The sequence below is a fragment of the Pinus tabuliformis genome, chromosome 9 (genome assembly GCF_031772625.1).
Source record: "Pinus tabuliformis cultivar Carrire ecotype Pingquan chromosome 9, CPIR1, whole genome shotgun sequence".
Lineage (NCBI taxonomy): Eukaryota > Viridiplantae > Streptophyta > Pinopsida > Pinales > Pinaceae > Pinus > Pinus tabuliformis.
Genome location: NC_142307.1, coordinates 1024971019 through 1024978997, shown reverse-complemented (window position 1 = coordinate 1024978997; position 7979 = coordinate 1024971019). Strand labels below are relative to the sequence as shown.

Sequence of the window (7979 nt, the reverse complement as noted above, 5' to 3'; positions counted from 1 at the left end):
AAACTAGGTCAATGAGATGTAAATTCATATGCATCAACACTAGTGATGTAAAATGCAATACACAAAGAATACTTGTTGCAGACATACAAGTACCTTTAGCGATGGAAACAGAGTTTTATCATTGCAATGGACTTTTTAGTGATGCAAATGCAATTTTTTTAGCAATGTGAGCACAATGCAACATATATATATGAAATTCTATATATATATTTTAACTAAACGACTATATTTGACTAGCCAAGGGAAATATTTAAATGGTTTAATTAATTAATAATTATTTATTTATTTAATTTAATTTATTTATATATTCATTCTCTTATTTAATTTATTTATTATTATTATTTATTTATTTATTTGTTTATTTGATTCGGAAAAAAATAACAAGAATTATAAATTATCAATTAGGGAAAATAAAATAAAACTAAAAATAAAAAATAAAAAAAATAAATCAAAATAATAATACCAATAGAAATTAAAAATAAATTAATAAATCAAAATAATAATACCAATATAAATTAAAAATAAATTAAATGGAGAGGGTAAAAAAAAGAAAAAATAAAATAAATATTAAAAGTAAATAAATAAATAATAAATAATACCAATAAAAATTATTAAAAAATAAAAAGAGGGGGTGTTCATTTCTTAAAAATAAAATAATAATAATAATAGTAATAAATACTCATAATGAATACATAAATAATATTACTAATAAAAATTAATGAAATAAATAAAAAGAGAGGGTAATCTTCTCTAATGAAAAATAAATAAAAGGAAAAATAAAAGGGAATACAACATAAAACAAATAAGAAACGGGATAAAAAGCTCAAACAAAGATGGAGGAGAAAAATAAAAAGGGCGGGAATTCAACAACTACTAATTTTCCAGTCGTCATCCCTATTAATATTATTAGAAGACCTCTCAATTTCAATGGCTTCCCTAAACTTGCGGTGATGAAAATGAGAAACCTTTGCAACGACCTTAGCCTCGTCAATGCATATACGATGCTTGGTCTTCACTGCATGTTCCGCCAAAGTTGAAGATTTGGTCCTCCCATGCTTGATTTCAACAGCATGTTCCTTAATCCTTTGGTTAATAGACCAACCCGTTTCGCCAATGTATGAGGTCCCACACGAACATGTGATGATATAAACACCTTTCAAATCCATAGGGTTCACCTTGTCTTTAACAGACTTTAGGGAGCTTCTAATGGTGTTGAGGGGTCTAAAGGTTGAGAGATGCTTCTTCAGGATTCTTGCAATCTTGTCTGTCGTCCCTTAGATGAAGGGGAGGTGAACTCCTGAACAATGATCAATGGTGTCAATCTTAACTTTAGGACCCTTACTAGCTTTGAGGAAAGCTTTAACACCCTGCTGCCTACTATAACCATTCTGGACAAAAACATTAAGGAGATGAGACTTTTCTTTAGAAAGGTGGTCTTCATCTGAAATCCTTAGAGCACGAGTGGCTAACGTGTTGAGAACACCTATCTTCTGAGCAAGAAAATGATGGGAACTCGCATGAAGATACTGCTCAGTATGAGTCTTTTTTCGATACACCTGATGGGAGAAAGATCCATCAGCTTTCCTTGAAATGAGGACATCAAGGAAAGGAAGGCAACCCTCAACTTCTCACTCCATGGTGAACTTTATGGAGTTAGACTGATTATTAAGATGCTCGAAAAAGTGATCTAACTTATCAGGCCCGTGCTGCCATATGGAGCAGGTGTCATCAACAAATCTTTTCCAAAGTTTAGGTTTAAAAGCAGCTGAGGATAAGGCTTTGGATTCAAAGTCTTCCATGAATAGGTTTGCAACAATAGGGGACAGGGGGAACCCATGGCCACCCCACAGGTTTGTTCATAGAACTCACCTTCAAAACAGAAAAAAGTAGAAGTGAGGCAAATCTCAACTAATCTAGCAGTGTCGGGATCAGTAAGGCAAAAGATGACATCAAGGGCTTCCTTGATGGGGATGTTAGTGTATAGGGAAACAACATCAAAACTGACAAGAAGCATAACGTCCCCTCGACCTTTAGACCTCTCAACACCATTCGTAAGTCCCTAAGATCGGTGAAGGATCCTATCGACCCCAAGGACATGAAGGGGGTTTATATTATTCCTTGTTCGTGTGGGACCCCCTATATTGGTGAGACTGGTCGCTCCATTAATCAGAGGATTAGTGAGCACGCAGCTGACCTTAAGCATAGGAGGGCTAAGTCTTCTGCGTTAGCAGAGCATGTGGAGAAAACCAATCATCATATCTGCATTGAAGAGGCTAGTGTTATTGCTGGAGTGTCCCAATTCCATCACCGAAAATTTAGGGAAGCGCTTGAGATTGAAAAAAGGCCTAACAATCTCAATAGGGAGGATGGCTGGAAGATCAGTAGTTGTTGGGTCCCAACCCTCTCCTCCTAGTCGTTGTCTTCCTGTCTTCCCCTCCCTTTGTCTGGGTTTTTTCTTTTTGCTTTTTAAATTTTCCCCTGGTTTTCTGTTTCTTGTGGCCTTTTGTTCTGCATGATTGATTTAGCTGGCATAGAAAATTATCTGGAAATTAATCTATGATAATTTTAACCCTTAAATCAACCTTAATTTTTAAAATAAAATTTTAGTTATTAGAGTTTTCTTTCCTCACATTAAATTACTTTAATATTTATATATTAAATATTAAATTAGAATTAATTTATTTTTAATTATTTTATTTATAAGTGTTTGTCCCTTTTCAATAAATATAACTATATATTCCTATAACTAATGACTCTAATAATTTTTAGATTTAATTCACTTACCATTAATTTAAATATTTAAAAACTTTTTAACTATTAATTTAAAATTGACTTATTTTGTAACTAATTTATGTTAATATATATCTATAAGTATATGTCCCTTTAACTTATTATTTGATCAAAATATATTTAACTATTTAAGATTATCTAATTTACTTCTATAACTAACTAAAATTATATATAATAACTTTATAACTAACCATTTTAGGTTAATTTATCTAATTTATTTTAATATATATTAATTTAAATTAATTTATTTCAATATATATTTATAAATACATGTCCTTTTAACTTATATTTTGATTAAAATATAATTTAACTAATTTTGGATTACTCTATAACTAACTAATATTTATAATAACTTTGATAACTAACAACTTTAGATTAATTTATTTTATGATTTACGGATTCAAATTTTACTTATTCTAATATATTTTTATAATTATAAAATGATCTATTTCGTATTTTAATAAGAATATTGACTTATTTAATAAAGTTTTTAACCCTTATCCAAGTCAACTAGCCGTTTCCCGGTCGAATCTAACCGTTGTCATTATAGCCATTACCTGGTCTAGAATGTTCTGCTATCTATTTAATATGCATAAGCGAGATCTGTTCATTCAACTTGTCCTGACGATGAACCACACTAGTTGGTTCAAAACGCGTTGACAAATGTAACATCCTGTGATTTACGCTGAAAGAATCTCTCTTAAAATATAAATCATTAAAAAAATTAACAAAAAAATAAAGAAAAAAACCGAAAAAGGCCCTAGTGTGGCAGGGGCTGATTCTTGCCAGCCCATGGCTTGTTGGGCCACGAGAGTGGGCGGGGCGGGATCTGCACATAGCTTCCTCCCCTTGCACCCCCGTGCCTAGCCTGCCCATGGGTGGCAATGGTCGACTCTGTAGTCGGCCCTGCCCACCCTTGCAGCGCAACAGACCCTGGGGTGGTAGGGGTCGATTCCCAGAATCAACCCTTGCCACCCTAGGGCCTTTTTATTTCAGTTTTTTTTTTCAAATGATTTATATTATAATGTTTCATTTTAATTTTAATTTTATTTTTTTAATTTATTTTTGGTTATTTTTTTTTCTTCTTAAATTGTGTTGTATTTTTTAAATATTTTCCTTTTTTTAATTTTTACATTTTACCTGTAAATTTTGGATTTTTTTTACATTTTATAGTTTTTTTTTGTCTTTTTATATATTTTATATATTTGATTTTTTTGTCATGTTTTTTTATTTTTTATTTTATTTTTTTATTACTTGTTATTATTATTATAAATTTTGTGTTTTTATTTTTCTCCAATATTTAAAAATTTGTTTTCTTTTGTATTATTTTGTGTGTGTGTGTGTGTTTTTTTTGAATATTTGTCTTTTTTATTATTTTTTTGTGTTATTTTTATTATTTTTTGAATATTTGAATATTTTGATATTTTTTATTGTCTTTTTACAAGTTAATTTTAGTTATTTATTTATTTTTTAACACTTTTTATTGCTAGATATCAGTGTTTCAGATTAATCAGATTGTTAGGATTGGGTTGACATTTCAAACCAACTAATGTGGTTCATCCTCAAGACAAGGTGAGAAATCACAAGGGAATAAATGATATGGATGCATCATTGCCCATAGTTAGCCATTGAAAATTAGCCGTTGGTTATTCTGTTACCGAGTTAAAAACTAGCGGTTACATGATAAATAAATATTTCGATGCTATAAATAGAATATTTAAAAATAATTAACTATTATAATATAATTTGTTAGAATTTGACCTATTTAAGGTAAATTTGTTAATATTTCAAACTAAAATATTATTAATTACTACAATAAGAATATTATATATTAAATAGTTTAATATAGAATTAGGAATTAGCTCTAATGTAAAAATGAATAATTATTTTATTCCAATATTATAAATTAATTGATTTAATAAAATTAATTTTATAGAATTAATTTATATAATGGGTATGAATAATTAATTTATAAAATGTGATCAGTTAGGGTTTGACTAATTTAAGGTAAATTAGGTCTAGGAATAAGATAATATTAATGATTTTGATTAATAAGACTTTTTGTTTTGTTTTGTTTTTTTTTTTCATATATTTGATCTTTTTGTCATGTTTTTTAATTTTAATTTTTATGTTTTATTATCAACATGAAAATCACCAAAATTTTTAAAAAAATATCTATACTTAACACATTAGAAAATTTAGAGTGTAAAAATTAAGCCCTCTAAACAAAAAGGGTTGATATTGCATTAACACTTTTCAAAATCAAGAGGTAAATCACTAACAAAAAAAAATGTTCATACTAGATACATAAAAAAAATTAAAGTGTCAAAAATAAGCCCTCTAAAAACATTTGTGTTGATGCTGCATTAACACTTTTCAAAATCGACGTGAAAATCACTAACATTTTAAAAAAATGTTCATACTTTATACATAAGAAAATTTGAAGTGTCAAAAATATGCTCCAAAAAAAAGTTTATTCTAAATCACCACTTTCCAAAATCAAATGTTTTTTTGCTACCTAAAAAAACGAGTACTAAGTAATTTTCTTATTTGATCAGTAACTCTATTAACCTTTGACTTCTTATTAAAAACCTTATAGTTGTATTATGTTACTAACTTATTGCAAATATTATTTTGTACTTTCAGTGCATAATATGAATGTCAACCTGTGACAGTTAGGTAAAACAAATAACAAAATACTCATTTCCAACAATTTAAATAGAGACACATGGTCCTAGTTTGAGATTAAAAATGTATAGCTAATGCATCGTCGCTAAAAAGTGCTCTTGCCATGCATTTACATAGACAAGCCCTTGTATATTGGTATCGACCATAATGCCCGTTTTCCATGACGTGATTTATAACTAGCAATTGTACCAAAAGGTACAAAGAGAGGCCGATAGATTTATGAAGTTGGAATTTTTGAATTTTTATAAAAGGTCGGGCCACCTTCTTCGCTGCTATTGATATTGTACAGTTTATTAAATATGAAATAGAGTAAAAGATATAGGAGACAGTACAGACTGGGAATGTAAGATCTTTTTAAGACAACACCCCACCCTCAGACCAGAACCAGAATTCCAAACTAACCATAGAATTGAATATGTTATTCATCATGGAAGAGTATGCTGTAATAAATATTTTTTTGCTCTGTCAGCGAATGACGCCAAATAAAAAACTTAATGATGTGATCAAGCTCTGCTAAGGGGAAGCTGATCTCACTGCTCAGTCTCCGAACGGTTTTTAAATAAACCAAATGGAACTCTAGGTAACCTTAACGAAACCATAAATCACTACTATTATAACCTATATTGTCTGGTTTTTCTACTCGGATCAGGGATGGAGAGTCACCCGCAGTCCATTCTTGATGAAGGGACTGAGCCCCAACTTCGGTGCAGCAACAACATTCTCATCCGTCAATTTGAGACGATATCGAGACAGTATAGAAGCCGCCACCCATTTCATCTACAGATAAGCAAAATCCTTCCCTAGACACACCCTTGGTCGTGCAGAATTTAAAACCATCTTGTGAAGTAAACACTCCATCCTGGAGCCATCTCTCAGGCTTGAACTCTCTGCAATATTTTCCCCATATCTTCTCCATTCTCCCCATGGAATAAATGGCCTGGAGAACGACTGTTCCCTTCTTCAAAACTCTCCCGCCAGGCAATATGAGGTCGTCTTCAGCCAACTCTTTGACATTCAGCGGAACGGGCGGGTACAACCTTAAGGTTTCAGACAGCGCAACATGCAAATAATGCATCTCTTTGAGATCCTCCGTGACAAAACCCTTGTGGGAATTGTAATCATTATCTGATGGTGACAGATTGAAGATCCGTCAGATTTCTAGCAGTATCTTTTCTTCAACATCTGGGTGTTGGATGAGAAGCCAAAAGAACCAGGAGAGTGCAGCAGAAGTAGTGTCCCGCCCTGCAAGCACGAAGTTTATACACATATCTCGAAGATCTCTATCAGATAACAAAGCGTGGCCATCATCGTCAAAACGCATTTGCATCAGATTAGACAACGTAACAACCCACGGATGACTGGTACCACTCGCGAGTTCTTCTCGTCGGTGTACAATTATTTGCTCAACAAATTTGTCAATGGTTCGCAGAGACCCCTGGAGCTTTGCTTCAACTCTGATGCCCAACAACTTCATTGCCTTCCATACAGGGAAAGGCATAATGAATCTATAGGCGGTGGCTTCAGTTGCTTCGTGAAATGCTTTCTCGACCTCAAAATCTAAAATATCTTCCACAGTGAAAATATCTTCAAGAGATAAAAGAATTGGAAAAAGCAGTAATGCAACTCAAAGGGCCAGGTTCAATGCACAACAGAACTGGAGGTGAAAAGAAAGCAACTCATATATTTGGAAAAAGCAGTGAACTTCAAATCAACGGTTGAAACTATCAAACTTGATCAAACGGTTCAGGTTAAAAGTGTTGACAATTGTTGATGCATAGGAAGGCCTATCGGCCTAATTAAGCGTCTAATTAAATATGGATATGATCTCAATACGTGATCAAACATGCTTAAATACCTTTGAGAAGCATGTTAAAAATCCCTCTACTTCATTAGTTTATAGTTATATCGCAAATACATAATTATCATCCATTATTGCCAACGCTCTTCCTACAATTACATGCATAAGCAATTTTGCTATCTTTTATTTATATTGCTTAACTATAATTACTTATATCAATCATATCCAATATATGTTCTCTATTGATATAATATCCATGTTTTTAAGTTAGGTTGCACGTTAAATACAAGAACGGTGATATAAAAGAGACACATTGAGTTTTTGCAAATAGTAATTTTGTGTACTTACTATGGATAATTAAATTTTAGGAATTATTTGATAAAAGGTGAAGAGTGAATTTTTAGTCTCTCAAGGTTAAGATTAACATTACTATAAAAAAATATTATTATGTTGGAATGGTTATCCTCAGCCATTTCACCCGTGGCTTAAATCCTTGTTTTATATTTAAGCAAAAAAATCTTCAAAGGTTGACATCAACAATGGTCTTATAAATTTTATAGTAAACAATTTTCTTATATCATAATTTTTCTTCTAACAACGTGGGAATTGCATCTTTTTCTTCTAACAACGTGGGAATTGCATCTTTTAGGCTCATCTTGTAGGGGCCTTTTAAAACTTCCAGGAATCATTGGTGCAAAAACTT

The 7979-nt window shown here is 31.4% G+C and overlaps 1 pseudogene; it reads right to left on the bottom strand.

Annotated features, from left to right (window-relative positions):
- Positions 1-6199: 6199 nt before the first annotated feature.
- Positions 6200-6553, bottom strand: LOC149152197 (cytochrome P450 86B1 pseudogene; annotated as a pseudogene).
- Between the last annotated feature and the right edge of the window lie 1426 nt (positions 6554-7979).